Here is a 22,777-nt window from a genome sequence, read left to right as displayed (position 1 = left end):
ATGATTTTTTTGTTATTGGATATCCGATTTTCGATTGTTATTGTAATAACAGACTTATAACATTTTTAGTTATTCTTCGAACAAATCTTTGTTATTATTTTTTGTTATTTTAACAACTAATCCGATCATACCAATAACAGTTGGAGTTATTCTTCCATAACAAAAAATGTTATTCCTAAGTTGTTTAGGCTTTCAACCAATATCAGACCAATAACAAATTTTGTTATGATAACATAAACTGTTATTCAACTCTTATGCAAAAATAGATTTTGCAAGAATATTCCATAACACTTATTGTTATTTTAACAGTATTTGTTATTGAAATGGCATGAATTTTGTGATTACCGTCTGCCCGGGTATACATGTGAAGGTACCAAAAGTTGCGTATTTCAATTAAAAAAAAATGTGGTGCCCTTACGTGTATAGGTCTTCGCTGAAATTTTTAAGTTATCGCAGTTTTAGTGAAAAAAGTCGATTTTTTGCCGTTTTCGTAATTTTCCTGGTTTTGCGCGCGGCGCGTCTAAAAAACAGGTTTTATTTTCAAAAAATCGTATCTCGGAATATTGAAAACATAGCTTAACCTTTTTTTTCTTAATTTTATGTAAAATTTTCCGAGGAATCTGATAAAAATATTTTCAGACATGGGCTCTTTGGTCCCGAGACCTTCAAAAGAGCATTTTAAGTTTTCATTGGACCTTTTCAAATGTCAGGCCAGATATTTGAAACTTTTAACTATCTTTCCTTAAAAGCCTATCTAATAACTTTTCGTTTGCGCTCAAGACAGCTAAAATCGGTTGAAATGGTGCGGAGCTATGGTTTTTTAAAAAATGTGGTTTTTGCAAAAAAATCTAAGAAAATTGCCATTTTTCTGCCCACCCTAACACGGCGTAGGTCACCCTAATGGCCAAACAAAAAATTAGGGTCTAATTATTTCGGTCAAGGAACCTCCAGAAAAATGTTGAGCCCGATCGGAGAACTTTTTTTGAATTATGCTGTTTTCGTGGGGAAACTGCTGTATATGAATGCATGGTTGTCCCATGTGTTATTTTATCCAAATTGCTTCTTTTATCATAAAAAAAATCGATGATCAGTCGGTTTCTAACAAAATAGAGATGATCAAGCCAAATTCGGCTCAAGTGAGCAAAATAATCGCAAAAATGTCTCATAGTGGTAAAAAAAGAGCAAGAATACTAAATTCTGGTATTTTTTTATTTTCATGCAAATTTCGAAAAATTAAAGATCAACTGTGATTCGACTAATCAACTGTGGCCTCATACCTAATGAGTGTCAAAAAACACTTTCTGTCAAAAAAAGCCGCCAACAAATAAAATTTTAATTTTATTTTATTTATTTTTTTATTACATTCACTGACGTGAGCAGAATACGTGTTTAATAAAATCAGAAATAAGTATTTTGCATGACTCCAAATTTAGAACGAACTTTCACAAATGCAGAGTCCCTGTTTAAAAAAATAAAGCTATACAAAAATGCCGAAAAGATGTGAAGATATTACATTTTAAATGCACCTAAATTATTATACACATGACCAAAATTACAAATTTGCACAAATCCCTCGATTTTTTTAAATGAAATTAAAAATAGTTGCAACTGTCAAACTACTTATGTGCCCTTTTTGAGTGTTGCTCCAGCTTAAGCAATAATATTGTTTCATGATTGGTTCCAATCACATAAAAGTTACATTTTTGAGAATTTATAACTTTAAATATATATTTAATTATCTATTTCTTTAGAAGGTCATTATTTTTTTCATTTGTCAGCATCATTAACCCAAGCATTAACCGCAACTTTGATGGAGACGCACAATCGAGCGGAAATTTTTTTGTTTTGTTTTTAATTTTACCGATTTCTGCCCTTAAATAAATTTCAACATTTCACGCAATCAACCCACCCTGCGCAGGTCGATCGCAGCAACCCGACAAGCTTCTCGTTAGGCCTTCCAAGGAACTCGAAATGTTGTTGTTTTTTTTCCTTTGCACAACCTTTTCTCCCCAACCTGTGGCCATGATGGCAGCACTGCCGGACCCGCCGATGGTCTGCCGTGCTGCCCGGTTGCGAAGTCCAAGGGGCTAATCATAGGGACACCCCGATTGTTTGACACCAGTGAAAATTTTTGAGAGTCGTTTAAACTGTTTGTTTACATTTGGTACACGCTAAAAAATATACTATTTATTGCATGGATGAACTCAAATTGGTGTAAAATTTACTCAAGTTTTGACAAAAACTGAATAAAAATAACTCAAAAATAGAAGGGCGAAGTTTGACAGTTTGTCAGTTTGACACACTGCAAAGTGTCAAACTACCGAAAGCTTCACTGTACGGTGGCTTCGGTCCATTTTCCCGGATAATCCGATTCCGAACGGAAAGCCGATACTTTGTCCACCGACGCCACCGGGGGAGGGGAACTAAAAAGTCATTCGGCGTGGCCGCCAACGAAGGAACAAGAAAAGGGACGCCCGACTTTCGTGACAAACATGTTAAAACCGGCGGCCTGCGGGTCAGACTCACGCAGTAGGCGAGGGAGGGAGGAAAGGGTGGCTCAAATTGACAGTTTTGTAAATTTTTCACGACCGGGAGCTTCTCGGAAGCTTGACCGAAGGGTGGGACACTGCGAATAATAAAAAAAAAAAGATGACGAAGGTGGAGGAGGTGGACTTTTGATGGACTTTTCGATTCTTCGAAGACAACAACGTGTGAAATTGAGAATCTATCCGGGGCCATTAGTGGAATTTGTGAAGAAAAAAGTTGGGTGTCCTTCGATCTGGGTTGCCACGATTGGAACTTTCAAAAGCAGATATCTTGGAGGAGATTCAAAGTATCATCAGGGCAAGCTTAAACCCGGGGTTGCCAGGGGCAACGCTAAACCGCGGAGGGGAGCCGCCTGCCTAGATTGCATCAGTTTCCGCGTACGTCTCAAAGAGAGAAAATCGAATCAAATCGCGACACAGAAAAAAATGAAATCTCTGGCATATTTTACTTTGCCAACACGCGACCGTCGTTGAGTCCTCTTCACGTTTTTTTTCTTCTGCAGACCGCAGACAACGAAGTGCTGATTCCGATCAGATTGGAATCGATTCAAGCTGAAAATTGAACCCGCCTCCCGGAGTCCTCTACCCTCTTCAAGACCTAACCTAGAAGAAAAAAAAACCGGTGACAACCTTCCCGGAAAGCTGCTCAACAATGGCGGCTTGTCATCTTGTCTTCCACGTGCGACAAAAAGACGCCGTCGAAAAGTGCAAATATTGAATCCGGTTAGCGCCGCACGCCATCGCTGTCAGAAACCTTGTTGACACGTGGTGAATGACAGCAGCGCGCTCGCGCTCGAAGCAGGCCGGAGAACTCTTTAAACGACGGCTGTCACATAATTCTTCACCTTTGACAACTCGACGTCGGGCGGGTTGTCGGGTCGATGTTGGGCTCGGCGCTCCTTTTCCGTAGGGGTGTGGCGCTTGTTTTTTTTCTTCAGGTGAAATAAAAAAGGGGAAATCGATGATCCAAGCAGGCGGAAACGGCACTTTAACAGTCGTTCCACGTGGGTGTGTGCTTGCTTTGTACATATTCAACGAGGTCGTAAAAGATGTATGAATGTGAGGTAGAGCAGAAGTAGGCCTTGCGTATTTGGTTTCTTTTTTCGGCGCACAGCAGGCACAGCTGGGAAAGATTTATTGCTTTTCCGGTACGCTTCGATCGCTTGACAATTGTTTGTGAGTGTCATAATTTGACAGCCTGCTTTGATATTGAGTCTGTTGTTTACTGTCTTTCAATTTACAGTGGTTTGATTGTGAGAAATAAATCTTTTCGGTTTTTTTTTTTTGCAAAGCTTTTTCAATCAAAATGTAAATTCCCCCTCAAAGATTTCAATCATTCTTCGGTGGAAAATTTATTCAATTAAGCTAGAGCACAATTCACCCGAAAACTAATTATTTGGAGTGCCCTCGAGCGCCAAAAAGCTGCTTCAAAGCATATCATCCACTCAAAAGTCATCCTCACTCACTCGACACAACAGTCGACACCACTCAACAAACACACACACCGACACCGACCTGTTCGTTCCCTCGTTCGATTATGATGATCATGATAAATGGCGAACACACACACACAAACACACATCTCGATTTCATCGACCCAACCTTTTGCTCTGTATGACTTTGGCATTTTTCCTCCGGCAGCTGTCAAATGACAAGATAGAGAGAGACAGAAGGTAATCTCGGGAAAAAATAAGAAAAAATTACCGAATCAAAGGATGCCATGGCGAACGACCGACGTGACAGATTTTTTGACAATACTGTTTCACCGGGGATTCTCGGTTGCTTTGATTGGATGGGCACTTCTTGGAAGGAAGGTAATGTCAAGCTTTTTGTAGGAATTTTGAGTGCATTCAGATTTAAGTTATCCATTTTCGGCAACATTCGATCCCGCAAGCGCAATTCAATTAGCATTTTCCGAAACTAATTGATTTTCGAACAGCTCCGACAACAAAATCCCCGCCGAGCCCCGCAGTCAAAGCAGGCTTTGACGTGGTAAATATGTCGGATCAATTTTCAAACAATTTCATCAATTCCGACACACGCGCACACACTCTCGACTGTTGCGTAATTTGGCTTGTTGATGTGAGTTGGAAAGTCACTCTCTCCCTTCCAGTCTGTATCAAGTCCAAAATGCTGTCAGACCATGTTCCGACCAGAGGTCCCCCCGAGGGGTCCCGTACACAGACGTGTGCCACCGCAGTAGGCTCCGGGAACGAACGAACGGACGGATTCGATTTTCAATCGGTCCAATCTGTTGCTTCGATGGCTTTCAATTGGTTCCAAATTGGGCACATTTGGGCACACACACACACACACACACACACACACACACACACACACACACACACACACACGATAAACGGGTCGCAGTAGGCTGGAAAAGTGCGTTATGAGTATGGGATTGGAAAAAGGGGTGAACAGTGGGAAAATGTTGTGAAATTTTGAAGCTTTTTTAAATTTCTGATAAAAATCACAGACTGAAAATTTCGAATCAATCAAAACAATTTAAAGTTAAACATTCAAAATAATCAACATTTTTGATAGAAGTTGCCTAGGGGAACAGCATCAAATTCCAGCGTGCCTCTAATGTTGCCATATCAGCACTTTGACATTCAATAACAGCTCATAAAAAGCGTTGTCAACTAAAATCGAGTGATAAACAGCTCAATAAGAAGTGAGCAAGCAAGTTTCTATCAAAAGTTTTGCAAAATTAGTTGTTTAAATAGTGAAATCAGCAAATTGGATGGAATTAGGAGCGAGTGCTTAACCTGCCAAACATACGCAAATTTCCTCTATCTTGTCGAATCCAAATAACAAACACGCTTGCAAACACGTTTTGTTTGGCAGACCGCTCTGTGCCTTGTCTGGAAGTTTAGTTGAAATTGTTTGCCGGAGTCCCGCATTGTTATCAGAAAAAGTGTACAGGGAGCGTTCTTTTATTACGTCTAACAATCATTTTTTTTGCGTCACGTAATAAAAGAACGCTCCCTTAGTAGTTTGGCATGCACGTGCAAGGTTGCCAGTTTTCTAGGTCTTGGATCTGCCAGATTTTTTTCACATCGACGTTATCTGACAAATTAAAACCTCTTTTTTTTTGAAAAAAATAATAATAATTGAAATTATTTTTTAGTTTAACTAGTCTATAATTTATGCATGGTCCTAAAAATCACTTTCCCAACACTAGCAAAAAAAATGTTTTTTTTTCCAAAATTCAAGCCTAAACGGGAATAAAATAATTTTTTAGTTAAATACCTCATGTCCAAAAAAGTATTTAAACGATGGTTCGAATGAGCTGCAAATATCAAGAAACTGGCATCACTGTTCAAAAATATTAGTACTTGGGTCAAATTTAAATAATCTGGCAAGATGAATTATACTCGTTTTAAAATGGCTTTTGAAACGACACTTGATAAAGAGTTCAAATTATCTTTCCAACGACCTTAGGAGTATGATGATCTGGCAACACTGCCATAAGATATCGACGCCTAAGTGGATTTTATCTGTTGGAGATCGAATATTGTAATTTAAAAAATGTCTTCCGGAAAAAATCACCTTTTGACAATTTTTAACGATAAAAATTTGAAAACTTTTTTCGATTTTTCAAATCTTATCATAATCTGGCAACACTGTCATGAGATACCTTCTAGAAATTCGTACAAAAAATATTTTAGCATTTTTGATTAGGCAGAAAATTGTCAATCTATTCAAAAATGCTTTAAAATATTTTTAAAAGTTTATTTTTGTTTTGCGATTAGGGTGGTCCCATCCAAAAAAGGATGGTTAAAAAAAGGCGTTTTTCAACGCTTATCTTTGAACGGGTGAATCAGTTTTAGTTTGTCACGGTTCAAAAGAAAGTTGATTAGTTGTTGGGCTTTAAAAAATGAAAGAAAAAATGAAAAATACTTAGATATAGATCAAGTGAAAACTGATTTTTTTCCTATTTTTTAGAAATATTTATTAACAGGATTCTGAGATATGATTTTTCAAATCAGCAAACAATTTTTTCACTTGATCTGTAAGGGTATTCAGTATATATTTTTTTTTCTTTTGAAACGTGGCGAGCTAAACTTGGTTCAGCCGATCCAGAGATATGATTTTTGAAGAATGTGTTTTTTTTTTGCGAAAATCGTTGAAAAACGCAATTTTTTGGACCATCCTATTTTAGGGATTAGGGACTCCTATGCAAAATTTAAGCCAAATCGGAGAACTTTCAATTTTAATCCTGCTGGTTTGACGTGGAACTGTTGTATAAACGCAGTGGCGTCTTCCGCAAAAAAAAAATGATTTAGTTGAGCAAAATCAAGGTTAGCATAGCATAGCATTGGTGTCTACCCGTAGCTGCTACTTCGTTATTGACCAGGACCCCCAAAAATTGCTCCGTGGACCACAGATGAAAAGTAGGAACCAATCATCACCCCTTCGCAATTTTCAAAGATCCGTATCATGCTGATCAATACCGACGCCGGCCACGACCAGTGGTAAGACACGGGGAAGTGGATGGGAATGTTAGTCCGATACTTGAGTGATGGGACCGCCAAATCGACTGCGTCTCCGACAAAGTATCACATGAGTTTTGAGGGGTTAGTAAGATGGATATGAGGTCAGGATTCACCGTGGTAGGTGATGCGACCATAAGTAATTTGTTTATCTGTTGTAAATTTATAGGTCTTAGGCAGCCGGCTGCTGTAAGACACACAAGCAATGATTTAGAAATAGTTTTAATTCGAACGCGGTGCCAAATTATCATTCATTCCCCCGTCGGCGTGCCTTCCGAGCAGCGACGCTGTGAGAAGGGCTTTTCCCTCCTTTTACTATTTAAGCAATATCTTAAATTGTATTTTTTTTGTGGTTTCCGACTAAATTATATCAAAATTTTAAAGTGAGGTTTACAATGATTTCATCGTGTTGCAGGATTTTATGATGAAATGTTCCGAAAATAGTGATCTACGAGACCGACAAAATTACGAACAATAGTAACTGAAAATTTCGTTTCGAGCAGTTAATAATAAAGTGACACTATCACGAATGGTACATTTTTAAGCCAAAGTCGTTATAGGTAGTTTTATCTTTTACGTTATATTTATAATTATCGGAAAAATAAAATCAGGGTAAGAGGAGAACGAATCCGTAAAAACGACGCATGAACTCAAGTTAGACATTCTCGTTTAACGACCGGTATATTATTATTTACGCGACTTGAAAGAAGGAAAGAAAAAAAAGAAGAGGGAAAGTGGGGGAAAATATGTAAAATATAAGATGCATACTAAGATAAATTAAAGTAAATAGATAGATTGAAATAAATAAATAAGGTAAAATAAATTGAAACACTAAAATAAATTGGTCAATGAAAAAATAATAAAATTTAATCCTTTCATGCTTCCTTACAATCATGACCAATCACAATATTCTTAAAATGATTCATGGCATTTCGAGCCAAACATTTCGTTGATAGCAAACAATTTACCATTGAAAAAATCAAAAACACAAAAGGGCACATAACAATGTTCACTCCAAACCCAAAATAAAAGTTCAAATGTGCCCTTTTGTTTTTCGTTAGTTTTTCGTAGTTGTGGAACTTTTTGTGTTATAAAGTGAACTTTTCATACAGTCTTAACACTAATTCACTTCAAAGCAAAGTTTGGTTTACTTTTCACCAAGCATTTCTGCAGAAAAAAACTTCATCGAAATACACGGACCCGTGCCAACATCGGATGTTGTGAATTTTGAGCAAAATTGCTTCTGAATTAAAATATGATTGGATATTTCTAGTTAAATTTGATATACTGGCAACACTGTCTCAAAGCATTGATTTGGTAAAAAAAACATGTAATTGTTTTTTTTCTTTTCAAACATTCTGATTTATTATTTGTGCCCAATTTTAACACACTTTAACGCACTATGCCGCCAAAAATGCGATAAAATTTCCCAAAAGCGATCCAAGTTGGCCATCATATTTGCAATCTGGCTGATCTGCCTGTGCACGCGAGTGCACTGCAAACACGCATCATGGCCAACTGCGAGCTTGTCCCAACTCTCGAATAACTCTCCGCTGAACTCGTGTTGTCACATTGAAAGTTCCGCTAGCTGAATCATCCCTCCCCCCCCCCCCTCCCACCTTTCCTTGGCCATTTCATGCTTCATTTAAGTTATTATACCGCGGGAGGAGAATGAAATAATAAAAAAAAGAAGAAGTTTAATCAATTCTGCGAACGCAGCCTCAACTCGACTCCGCTCGCCACTCGTTGTGAAATATGAAAAAGAAAATTAAATTCGCTTCAAATCCGTGGCGGCGGGCCAAACTAACTCCAAGTGAGCAAGTCATGGCCAGCTTGAACCCCCCAGCCCCCCCCCCCCTTTTTCGCTGGAAGCATTCGAACAAAATCCATTACGCAGTGTAAATGGAGTTCAAGTCCCGGGAGAAATAAGAATGAAAACCTTCTTCTAATGAGCTTTTCATCTTTTTCCCTCTCTCGGAGCGGCAGCAGCAGCGCCACCTACGATTCAATCAGACACAAGCACACGTACACGTACACAAGCAGCGCCAACTGCGATGGTGTGGTGTGAATGGGGAATTTGGAGTCATCCTTTCACACTATCTTTCAACCACACACACACACACACACACACAGTAGTAGTGTCGGTGTGAAAGGTCAAATCCAAGTCGGCCACGCTCAGTGCTGAGGTAGTACAAGCAGGCTACTTTGGTCCAGGCAGCGCCAACTTGGATATTATAAATGGAAAAGTTAAATGCGGGAAAAGTACTTCAATTAATGTAGTTATTATGTGGAGTTTGTGTGTGTGTTTGTGTTTGTGTAGGTGTTTGACTTCTTGGAGGCTGCCTAATGAGAGTCCATGTAGTGTGTGGAGGAGGAACAGGAGGATATGCTGCAGCCTTGGCACAAATGACGGGATGAGAGTTCGGTCGGTCCTTGTTGCAACTGGATAATAGAATTACATGGAATTGTATGTTGGAATAATTTCAAAGCTTGTTTTGTGCGGAACATGTTGGGCGTGCTTATCATTCCATTTAAACTCATAAATGGATTACCCGGAATCTCTTGGGAAAAGTGAATAATGTGCAGCAGATGTTTTAAGTTATTCACCGATGGATTGCTACACATTCAAATTTTAGGAATAAATACTTGCTTTTAGATTCATTCCAGAAGGTTGAAGCAGTCTTGCATAGAAAATCTTTTTCCTTATAAGTTTCAAAACCTTTTAAGGAATAAAAATCTCCTCCAAAATTTCAAAAATATCTTTCTAATTTGAAATTACCGTTCCTGAAAAAACATCAAGTTTTTGCTCTTCCCTTAATTTTTTTTTCCGCAAAAATCAAAGACAGAAAATATATTTAAAAAAATAACATCAAACACATCTGTTAACGAATGCTCAAAAATGGAAGGGGTCGTACCGCCACACCGTCAGGATACATCGAAAAATGAACCAAAAGCAAAGATTCACGAAAATCAATCATTCGTGAATCCCCCAATAATCAAGTACAAAAATTGAAGCGGCCAGCCCTACTGCGTTATGTTTACCGTCGAGAGGGATTCTGAGAACGGATCACATTTCACAGAGGGGGGGGGGGGGGAGAATGCGTGGACATACCGTACCAAACGCACCAGTTAGTAGTGAGAAAGTTCCCGAAATTGATAGATTTTTTTCATGAAAAAAAGTGTCACGACTTTAATCCTTCAGGAAGATGATTCGCAATTTATGGATCATCCATAAATCACGTAATGATTGGAAAGAATGATTTTTCACATGAAAAAGTTATAAAATCTGCTCGACTTATTGTTGCTGCGTAAATTTTCAAGAAAATCTGATTTTTGATATGCAAATTTTAGTCAAAAACTGAAATTTATCACAAATTTATTATAAGATTTAAAAAAATCGAAATAAGTTACAATATTTATAGCAATATTATTGCAAAAAATAATATCTTTGTACAAATAAAAAGATTTATTTATTTAAAAGGGGATTTTTTTCTAAACTGGTAACATTTTCTCAGTTTACTAGTCAAATTTCCGCGTTTTTCCCGGTTTGCACATTTTTTTCCCGATGTATAGCTGGCATAAATGTCCCATTTGCTTTTTCGTCGTTTTTGAGTTATTGATGCAGTTTGGTTTAAATAATGATAAAATATTGAATGTTTTGCCCTTTTCTAATGTAAGTTGTGATTCCATTTTTTTTTTTCGAAAAAAACCTGTTTTGCTGTAACCGGAGGTCCAATCGTCAATATCTCTTAAGCAATTTTGTTGGAAATTTTCTGAACTTTTCGAAAAAGAATTTTAAGATTGGACAATCACGGACACTATTTAAAAAAATCGAAGAAACCGAAAAACGGGATTTTTTCAGTTTAAATTAAAGTACTTCTCGATCGAAAATGAAGTCAAAACTTTGTTTTGAAAAAATATATATCGACAAATTTTCAAAATACGAATTGGGTAAAATTTAACTATTGAACACTTTTTTTTTTAAATCTTGTTTTTCCATTTAAAAAAAACTTCAAAATCTTAATGGAAAAAGAAGTTTAATCAACCGAAAATAATTTGAAATGCATTTTCCTGCGTTAAAAGTCATATTTAGCATGATTGAGATCGATCAAAAATAATTTTATTTTTTGTAAAATTCCGTTGTACAGTGCTACAAAAAGTTTGTTTCGGCGAAAACAAAATAATGCCAATGCTTAGATATTTTGAAATTTAATGATTGCAAAAAAATGCAATTCAAAAAAATAAAAAATATATTTGCAGATTAAAAATAAATTATAATTCAGAAAAAAAACGAGCACACTAACAGTTTCTAATTTGATTTAAAATCAAAGAAATAATATTTCCAAAAATTCTAAAATTAAAAAAAAATTATACTTAATAAAAATTAAAAACCGGAGATTTAAAACACAAAATCACCAACTCCCAATAATCAAATCAGGAAATTAGTGACAAAAAGTTCGGGATTTTTTTCTTTAACCCTTTTAGGCCTGATTGGTCATATATGACCCAAAAATCAAATTTTCTAATGTAGCCTATAATTTTCGTATGCTCCTCAGGATCATTTTCCCGTCACTAACTAAACAATTTTTTTTAAATTCAGGCCTAAAAGGGTTAAATATGACTCCAAACATGCTAGAAAGTTATCTGATTTTCTGATATTTGAGATGGCGACATTCAAGAATTCAAAGATAAAGAATTTAATTATTTTAAAAATTTAAGTATTTAAGATTGTGAGCCCATAACAACATAAGAATTCAAGAATTTATTTATTCAATAAATCAATGATTTAAGTATTCAAAATTAATTAATTCAACAATTTAAGAACTTAGGAATTTTAGAATGTAGGAATTAGGAATGAATTTGAAAATTTAAGCATATAATAAATAAAAAAATAGTTTTTTTTTTGTAATTATTTTTTTTCACTCCACAATTTTTTTTACGAAATTTTAAATTATTGGGTTGTTAATGTTCGGAACTTTTCAGTTTTTGATTTTTTTTTTTAAATATTTAACATTATTGGATTACACTCAGAAAAAAACTCGGCAACCAAATATCCGGTTTTGAAAGTCTATATACGAAAATAACTTAAGTCAAAACTTTGTTTTGGGCAAGCTTTTTACTGTTTATTTCCTTTTTTGTTCGTGCCTCTCTTTGGCTCGAAAGTTTTGATTTTCCCTCTTTAAACATGTTGAAAAATAAAAAAAATGCGGATTTTGCAAAATTTATAAATTTAAAAAAAATAAAAAAAATGTCAAAAGATTTTTTTTCGTGTGCTTATTTTTACGTAACACCTTTTTAATCTCGCTCGAAAGCGGACCATTCCTAAGCTACGACGCTGTTACTTTTGGAAAGTGTCAGTGACTCGAGAAACACAAATTTGCCTTGCGTTTTTTCTAAGCTTGCTGTTTTTTTTTTCATATGGGACATTTATGCGAACATGAGCAGTGAAAGACTTGGAAATACATAATCTCCTGCATTTTTGGAAGAGTTTTTCAAAATTAAGTAAAAAACGATAGAAAAATCGCTGTGTTTAAAAAGGTATTTTTGAAAACTAACTTGTAAGTAATTCTTTTTCAATTATAAATTGATGAAACATAAATGAGAATTCTAATTATATGTATTTACGATCCTGCAACTAGTTTTTATCTCTAGGGGCCATCCATAAACCACGTTGACACGGGGGGGTGTGTTGTTACAAAAAAGATTTTTTGCATGGAAATTAAAAAAAAAGTTTCCACGTGGTTTATGGATGGTCCCATAGGAGTAATTTTGATTAATATTTTTTGTTTCATGGAGACGCTTTGTACATCACCGAAAGATTAATGTGTCTAGTGAAAAACCAAGCGTCTCCACAAAAGCCTTGGGAAAAGTTGGAACTGAAATTCTTCTCTTCTCTACCACGATCAAACTGACAAAGTTGACATTTACCAAAAAAGAGCCCCCCCTTAACTCGACCCGATCAAATCACCCCACACTAATCAATCCAAGCAGCCCGGGCTCCCCAAATCAAAACCCAGCAAGCCATTAAATCAAACTCGCCGCTTCAACCGTCACCGCGCACTTTCCCACAAACGTCACCTGCGGCGAGCTAAATTTGCACGCTAAATTGGTCACAGCAAGCCACGCGCTAGTAGTTAGAGAGAAACGGTAGGAAATGAGTCCGATAATTGATGATGATTATCGTCGGCTGTCATCGCGACACAGGTGAACCTCCCCACCGGAAATGTTGCCGATTTGATTAACCATAAAACCGGAAGATCACGACTCGTGCATGTGTGTGTGTTCATGTGTGAGTGAGAAGGAGACAGAGAAGGAAGCGGGAGGAGAACAGGGGAAAAAAAGAACAAATACAATTACGCCCATAATTAGTACCCAACTTTGCGTGCGCGTGTGTTTACTCCAAATCAAATTTGCATGCAAACAAACGGGTGAGCTTTGTTTACCGTGGTCAGCGGATTTTTTTCCGTTCGTAAACTGTCCCATTCCGGGCAAAAATGGCAGATTATTATCAGCTTGTTATGCTAATGATGAGTGTGTGTGTGTGTGTGTGTTCGCAGTTGAGAGAAAGCCATAAAAGTACTGTCACAAACACACACACACACTCGCTCATCAGTTTACAGTTATTATTATCGTTTGTGCTTGCGTGTGGGGCGTGATTGAATCAAGTAGGCGTTGACGTTAGCTGGGGGTGGGTGCGATGCGAATCAAAATAAAAAATAGCCTGCCTCGATTAAATTAATATGATAATGTACCCACGGCGCGGTGTGGGTCTAATGTTTCATAATTAAATAGACCATTTTTTTAAACAAGCAAACGAGATAATGTTTCATTCGAGCGGAAAACGATTAGTTCAGCGCTGAAAGCGAACAGGTAATTAGTTTTCATTTTTTTTGTAATTAGGTTTATTGAAAATTAAAAATGAGCAAAATTTCATCAGCGTGTACTGGGTGACATTTGCTGATAATTTTGACTGCAAACTAGACAAGACTCACACCTTTTGAACTTTGACAGCTTCCGAATATTTTCAAACACTGTGAAATATTTCTTGAAAACTGTCAAATTCGTCAAACAGTGTTGCCAATTCGGAAAAATTATTGAAATGTCACAAATTACCGGATCACCGCGCGATAATCACCCTCGTCGAGTGCATGAAGGGTGGTCCCCCCCGGATAATCCGGATCAGAACCGGTTCTGTCACCGGTCCAATTTCTGCAGCTTGTCGAACACGCTTAATCCGCTTTATCGGATAATCATTATTTCATCGCACAACCCGGTCATGTCGCGGAACCGGCCCGCCGGATTTTTTTAAATTTTCGGTGTAAAATTTCCACCGGTCCAGAAATGTCTCGTTTCGCAACTCCTCTTTCATCATCCTCCTCGAGGGGGCGGCGTTCACTTTTGAACATGTTCATCTGTCTTGTTGTTTTTTCTCTCAGTGTGGGCGCGCCGACATCGCAGCAAGCCGTGACGTGCCTTTGATGCCTGGAAGTTTTTCTCCCCCCTTTTTTTCGTACTCGGCACAGCAGCTTACTGTGATCACCGCAAAAAAAAGTAACCGCACGTGTTTGAAGTTTGTGGGTTCTCGAAATTTGGCAGCACTGGACCGCGTGGGTTGAAGATCCTTAAGGGTGGCTGTCAAAATAATTTTGAAACTAATTCCGCAATAATTTTTCAATAGGGCGTAACCTCAGAACATTTTTGAATGTATCAAATTACAATAAAAAACGACATTGTTTACAAAAAGCTCTTGCGTCCTTTTGAAAACTTCGTTTTCAGATGTAAACAAACAGTCCGTTCCAAAATCACTCAGATTTCATTAAAATCGAATCTACTCATATTTGAGTAGGACAGGCGCATGTTATCTGTGGGTAAATTTAACTCAATTCTGATTCGATTCATTTTACATGAAAATTGATTTTGACATTTGCCTTCGTTACTCAATTTTGGGTAGGTTCGTTTTTGACGAAATCTACGTTATTTTGGATGGGCGTTACAGAAGCTTTTTGGCAACAATGTTTCACTCAATTTCGAGTCTAATTCGCAAGTTTTCGCGGCATTTTTCACCTTTTTCCAACGAGTGCTCAACCCAGCCAGTACACGCACATTCAAAGTCAACAATCCGTGACTTAAAAAGGCGGAAGCCCTTCGGGCCCGCAACCAACCGGTTTGTTTACCAAGAGGTGCAAAACCGGAAAGCAATTGCTCAACCAACCACTTCTAGCTCGAAACCGCTTCAGGAAAGTTGTGTTAAATTCGCGCTAAATCTGCCCACTTCTCGCTGAGAGTGCACTCTTTCAATCAAACGTTTATTTCATCCCGATAAACTTATGACGGCAGTGCAGGCGGGAGTAATGAAGACAATAAAGTCTTGCCGGCGGGTTGATTCTTTTCAATCAAAAAGTCGTTCCAGTGGCAAAAAGCTAGATGGCGAGAAGATGAACTGGCGAGTCCGGAACGATGGCCATAAATCATCCACGATTTATTTCTTTTCGAAAAGGGGAAGACTGACGTTTTTCTGATAAAATTTGTCATTTTTCAAGAAATCTGGCAACCCTGCCGCAAATGTCACCGCTTACCCTATTTTAGCGTCACCCTATGGCAGCAACCCGTCACCATCGTCGTTTGATGTCGGAAGACATAAACGATTCGTCGTCGTAGTTGGCTTTGTCGGACGGACGGACGCGCGTTGTCATGGCAAGCAGTGGAAGCAGCACTCAATGAAGCAAAGATTAAAAGGAGTGCGCTGTGTGCAATATAGTGAGAATAATTGATCGTTAAAAGGTTAGATTGTGCTGAAAGTGCTTCTTTATTCGTTTTGACGCGGAGTTGATGAAGAAGAGTGGCTGACTTTTTGCAGCAAAAGTGAGAAACATTTAAGAGTTTTGTAATACCGTTTAAGCGTGCATTGTTTTGGTTTCGAACAACTTTTTGACAGTTCGTGCAAACTCGCTTTGAACGTACACGCTCACTGGAAAAAACTATTTTCTGAGTTATTTTTACTCAGATTCCGTCTAAATTAAACTTTCATAACCTAGAAATGAGTTATTTTAAAATGAGTATGTGCTAAAAGGGACTAATAAACCAAAAAAGACCCTCAAATTGCACCTCTTCCTCATGTTTGGCCAGCTGCCTAACCAAACAAAAGTTCCGACTCTCGCGGGTGACCCCCCCAGGAACTTGCCTTTCAATGGAGACCTAATTACCGCGCCCAGCACGTGGAGCTCGGTACGCACATCCGACGCGCTCGCCTTAAATGTCAGAACATTTGCCGGCAGTCCCAAAAGAGCCCCTTTCCTTTGCTGGCCATCGGCTGTATGCCGAAATAATAATCATCAAAACGAAGCAGGGCGAGCTAATTTGTACTGCTCTTGAGCGGAGTAGGCCCTGCCTGCCGGCAGACGACCGAAAGTCGACAGAAACATGGCCAACTGGGACCGGCCGACGACGATGACGCTGGTAAACAGAGATCGCAGCAGGCATAACTTCTTTGTGGGTGGTGGTGAATCCCCTAATTCAATTTTGGGACTTCTCCGGTCGTCGCAGTAGATGGATGAAGGATGTTTAATTTTGACAGGATGGTTCTGGAGCTTTTTTTGAGGGAGTTTGCACGGAGAAATCGAGGTTTGCGTATTTTTTACGCAGATTTTGACAGCTTGAATATAGTTTAAATATTGATCTTCATGTATTTTGTTTGCAGAGCATAAAAAATGCCTATTATAACAATTTTGACAACTTTCACAATTTTGACAATTTTGACAATTTTGATAATTTTGACAATTTTGATAATTTCGACAATTTTGACAATTTTGACAATTTTGACAATTTTGACGATTTTGACAATTTTGACGATTTTGACAATTTTGACAATTTTGACAATTTTGACAATTGTGACAATTTTGACAATTTTGACAATTTTGATAATTTTGACAATTTTGACAATTTTGACAATTTTGACAATTTTTACAATTTTGACAATTTTGACAATTTTGACAATTTTGACAATTTTGACAATTTTGACAATTTTGATAATTTTGACAATTTTGACAATTTTAACAATTTTGTAAATTTTAACAATTTTGACAATTTTGACAATTTTGACAATTTTGACAATTTTGACAATTTTGAACATTTTGACAATTTTGACAATTTTGATAATTTTGACAATTTGACAATTTTGACAATTTTGACATTTTTGACAATTTTAACAATTTTGACAATTTTGACAATTTTGACAATTTTGACAATTTTGACAATTTTGACAATTTCGACAATTTTGACAATTTTGATAATTTTGACAATTTTGACATTTTTGACAATTTTGACAATTTTGACAATTTTGACAATTTTGACAATTTTGACAATTTTGACAATTTTGACAATTTTGACAATTTTGACAATTTTGACAATTTTGACAATTTTGACAATTTTGACAATTTTGACAATTTTGACAATTTTGACAATTTTGACAATTTTGACAATTTTGACAATTTTGACAATTTTGACAATTTTGACAATTTTGGAAAATTTTGAAGATTTTGAAAATTTTGACAATTTTGACAGTTTTAACAGTTTTAACAATTTTGACAATTTTGACAATTTTGACAATTTTGACAATTTTGACAATTTTGACAATTTTGACAATTTTGACAATTTTGACAATTTTGACAATTTTGACAATTTTGACAATTTTGACAATTTTGACAATTTTGACAATTTTGACAATTTTGACAATTTTGACAATTTTGACAATTTTGACAATTTTGACAATTTTGACAATTTTGACAATTTTGACAATTTTGACAATTTTGACAATTTTGACAATTTTGACAATTTTGACAATTTTGACAATTTTGAAAATTTTGACAATTTTGACAATTTTGACAATTTTGACAATTTTGACAATTTTGACAATTTTGACAATTTTGACAATTTTGAAAATTTTGAAAATTTTGACAATTTTGACAATTTTGACAATTTTGACAATTTTGACAATTTTGACAATTTTGACAATTTTGACAATTTTGTCAATTTTGTCAATTTTGTCAATTTTGACAATTTTGACAACTTTTACAATTTTTACAATTTTGACAATTTTGACAATTTTGACAATTTTGACAATTTTGACAATTTTGACAATTTTGACAATTTTGACAATTTTGACAATTTTGACAATTTTGACAATTTTGACAATTTTGACAATTTTGACAATTTTGACAATTTTGACAATTTTGACTATTTTGAGCGTAAAAATTACTCAATTTTGACTTCTCCGTGTTTAAAGAGGGTTGAGTCGTGGAAGGATTCCGTCATTGTTTAGCTCTCTTTGACTTTCATTTCTGGAGATTTGTGGGTCAAATTGGATCATTCTTCGAGGGTGAGAACGGAAAAAAGGTACGCCCTGCCGTATGACAGTAGGCGGTGAGTTGTTTTATGTTTTCAGAAGGGTCGAGAGCGTTCATTAAGAAAAATTGGGCTGAGCAAAATTGAAATTTTTCCTCCGAAAAAAAAAACTCTACCTGAAATAATGTTTGAAAATGAACGTAATTGAAGGTTGCTCATTTGAATGCAAAATTTGACAGCTCGAAATTCTCAAGATCAAAGCGTGCCCAGCGCAGCTGGGCGAGTTTAACTAAAGATTTATTTTTTGCCGGAATTGTGCCCCAAACAGACGCAAATCTTTTTCAACTCTCGTCAAATTTCCTCGCAAAACCTCACCGGATGAATAATCTTGTTCCGTTCCGACCAAAGCCGTCAAGCAAATACCACCTCCGGGTTAGCCACAGAGCACACATACAAAATCACACGTACACATTGATTCATGTGCTCGCTCGGTGTTAATTAAATTTAATTTCCACAGTTCAAACAGAAAGGGGGAAGAAGCGCAAAATAAGCTGGCAACCCTTTTTTTCTGACAGCTCCGAAAAAATCTCGCAGCAGGCGGCAACGCCAAACGTGAAAAGTGATGCCAAAGGATGGGATTTGTCTTTCGTCATTTTTTATGATCTATTGCGGAAGGGGGCTCTCCATTGTGTTTGAAAAGCACGTGTGTGTCGAACAATGGTGATGGGAAAATGAAAATTGAGGTTGGAAGAAGTAAAAATTTAATTACACGGAGCACGATGATGATGATGATGCTGATGAGGATTCCGAAAGATCGGGGCGAGATAAAAGGCCAGTGTTGCCAGCTAATCCGAGACGGAGCCGCACGTCAGAACCTACTGTGGTCTGATTTCATTTGCGAAAGGGTTGATGAAAACGAAGGTTTAATTTGCTTTAACTTTTGCGTTCTGATGTTATTTGTGTGTTATTTTAGCGTGTATGTTCCCTCTGAATCGGTCTCCGGAGGGTTGTTTTAAGATCCGGGGGTGGGAAATGAGTGGGGGTTGGGCATTTTATTTAATCAGTGACCCTGACGTAAAGTTAAATTTGGAATCAACGACAGAAAGCCTCAAATTTAGGAAGATAGTTGATTAGATTATAGATTGTGATTTTGTGGCTCTTTTATGTTAAAACTGGTTTACAAAAGGCTTTAACTCCTTCTACTGCATTGATAAAATCAGCTTCTAGTGAAAAAACTAGGTAATAATAACTATTTTTTGAGAAACTTATCCTGCAAAAATTCTAATTTTCTCTCTCAAATAACTAACCTCGATTACACTGCTAGAAATAGTTACCCACATTCGGAGCTGACATTTACAATATTTCACGAATTTAAAAAAGCAATAAGCTGACCTTTTTCCCTCCCACTGAACCCTCCGAAATGACACCAATTTGAATTTGCTCACCGAACTGTGGGTGCAGAAGGGCTCTCCAAACATCATCCTCTGTCCATTTTTTTATCATTTTTTAACGTTCACACACACACACAATCGAAAACTCATCGATACCCAGCAAAAAAAATCACATGTTATTCTGGTTCGGCCGAATTTTTTCTCTAACAACCCACACAAAAAAAATCTTCTACCTCATGAAATTCTAATTCACAACGATGATGACAACGGGATGTCTGTGTGTGTGTTCACTTTTTTGTCATACATTTTTCGCTCGCAAGAGCAATCGATCGCTTCCAGCGATCCAAAAATTCAAATCTATTCAAAATATTTTCCATTTTCCTCACACACACACTCTCACAGACAAAATAGTGGACACCTGTGGCAAATTTCTCTATAGAAAAAAATCACACACACACACACACAAACTCAGAAAAGCTCAACAAAAAAAGATAGAGCGCAGAGATCATGGCCGTGGTCGCAGATGGCCATGAAAGCGTTTTTTTGTACACTCTCAAAACTTTTTTTTTTGCGTGATGACGGCGCTGCTTTGTTTGTTGACAGCGCTCCCACGTGTGGGTGCGTGTTTTGCGGCCTACTACGATTCGATTGTGGTTTTTCTGTGTGACAAGCTTACTCTGTTTTGAGAGGATTTCGCTTTCGCCGTCAGTTTTAATTAAATTTCGCCATTTCGGGGATTACACTCTAAAGTTCTGGCAACACTGGTTGAAATTTTGCTTTTTTCTTCTTCTACTTGCAGATTTAGCAACCGTCGGAAACAATAAGAAATCCCAATCTTGTACAGAGCCAAAGAACCCCGTGTACAGAACGTGAAGCATCTTCACGAGAAAGGTTAGTTTTGTTTTTGACTTTCTTTTTTTTCAAAAAAAAAACAAGCGCAAATGATTTCCGCCAACACTGATTTTCGAACGACTGTCGCTACTTCACACAAACAGACGAACTCACTTAAACTAAAATGCTCGCGCGCGCTAACAAACAATAGAAGTCATTCAACCAAAACAAAACAAACACACGCTACTAATTGTAACATAAACGGTACCGTAAGTTTAGGGTAAGAAAAACAAGAAGAAAATAAAACTGAAGGGAGCGATCCCGAAAACAAAAAACAATAACATTGGAACAGTTGGACGTTAAAGAAATGTCAAAAGTGTAAACAAAAAAAAGGGTTGAACGCGTGTGAGTGCGAACGAAGGAATGAGTGAGTATGCGTTTAGCGTGTACGCAAACGCCAAATTTTTGACAGCTGTCAAAAACACGCGCGTGCACGCTGAGTTGGAACGAACGTAAACGGTGACAATTCATTTTTTTTCGCTAGAGGAAAGTTACACGCAGACTAAAAAGTAATCATAAGCTAAAGAGAAACAGATCGAATTACTAATCGAAGCGGAAAGTTTTCCCCGTTCAGAGTAGATCTTTTTTAAAGGTTAGGGCGGAATGTTCGCGGCTTTCAAGTTGTTGTTGAACGGTTAGATGTTACTTTTTCCATCCGGAAATGTCGGGAACACACTCAAGTTTAGATTAAAGTTTGTGTTTTTCCGTTGTGTTTATGTCGAAAAGCTGTGATTCGTTGGTGGTGGTGACGCTTTGTTTACGTTAGAGGAGGCGGCCCCAATCAAAAGTTTAGAGACACGAGTTCGGGACACAAAATGGATTAATTAGTTTGCTTTTCATTATCGAGGTCGGAAGTAGGCGGCGACGCCGCGTTGCCACGGCAACGTCTGATGAGCTAATTAAAACGCGTTTTTCCCAAAACGCAAACACCTTTTCGCGGTCGATGTCATTTTGACAGCTGCAAAAGGAAAATGGCGCGCGCGAGCACGCGGAGGAGCGCAAACAAAGCAAGCCATTTTTTTTCGTTGCACGTTTTTCGAGGGGGAGGTGAGAATCAAATTTAGACTCGGCCGGAATGGAAAATTTTATGTGTTTGGCGAAAATCAACCCGGCCCGTCGCCTCGTCGGCGGAAGGAATTTAATTTTGGACGAACGTGATGAACCAGAAAAAAAAGTCGCTTTTTTATCTGTTTGTTTTTACACGAGCTCGTGCCGCCTCCGGGTTGGGAACACTTCTTTATTTTTTGTTATTCGACCAAGAAATTTCGTGTAGCTTAAGATGTTGGCCAAAAGAAGAGTAGGGATGTTGACCGAGGGGTTCACCACTAGTGAAAATGCTAGTTCTTAACAAATTTACTAAAAATAAAATTCATTAAAGTTGTTTCTAATATCTGTTTATCCACTTTTGCAAGATGGCTCAAGAAATGTCAAATTGACAGCTGTCAATTACCAAATTGACATTTTGACAACTTTGACAATTTTGACATTTTTAACATTTTTGACAATTTTGAAAATTTTGTCAATTTTGACAATTTTAGCAATTTTGACAATTTTGTCAATTTTGACAATTTTGTCATTTTTGTCATTTTTGTCATTTTTGTCATTTTTGACAATTTTGACAATTTTGACAATTTTGACAATTTTGACAATTTTGACAATTTTGGCAATTTTGACAATTTTGACAATTTTGACAATTTTGACAATTTTGACAATTTTGACAATTTTGACAATTTTGACAATTTTGACAATTTTGACAATTTTGACAATTTTGACAATTTTGACAATTTTGACAATTTTGACAATTTTGACAATTTTGACAATTTTGACAATTTTGACAATTTTGACAATTTTGACAATTTTGACAATTTTGACAATTTTGACAATTTTGACAATTTTGACAATTTTGACAATTTTGACAATTTTGACAATTTTGACAATTTTGACAATTTTGACAATTTTGACAATTTTGACAATTTTGACAATTTTGACAATTTTGACAATTTTGACAATTTTGACAATTTTGACAATTTTGACAATTTTGACAATTTTGACAATTTTGACAATTTTGACAATTTTGACAATTTTGACAATTTTGACAGTTTTGACAATTTTG

At 36.8% G+C, this 22,777-nt stretch overlaps 1 protein-coding gene across 1 annotated transcript in view; it reads left to right on the top strand.

The window, feature by feature from the left end:
* Positions 1-21,108, top strand: part of LOC120415046 (uncharacterized) — a 179,197-nt gene extending 158,089 nt beyond the window's left edge. The window contains exon 10 of the mRNA XM_039576420.2: positions 20,573-21,108. The gene's annotated coding sequence lies outside the window, so the exon portion shown is untranslated. The remainder of the gene's footprint in view (positions 1-20,572) is intronic.
* The last annotated feature ends 1,669 nt before the right edge of the window (positions 21,109-22,777 follow it).

The sequence above is a fragment of the Culex pipiens genome, chromosome 1, assembly GCF_016801865.2.
Source record: "Culex pipiens pallens isolate TS chromosome 1, TS_CPP_V2, whole genome shotgun sequence".
Lineage (NCBI taxonomy): Eukaryota > Metazoa > Arthropoda > Insecta > Diptera > Culicidae > Culex > Culex pipiens.
Note: the sequence above shows the minus strand (reverse complement) of the source record. Positions and strands in the feature narration are given on the sequence as shown.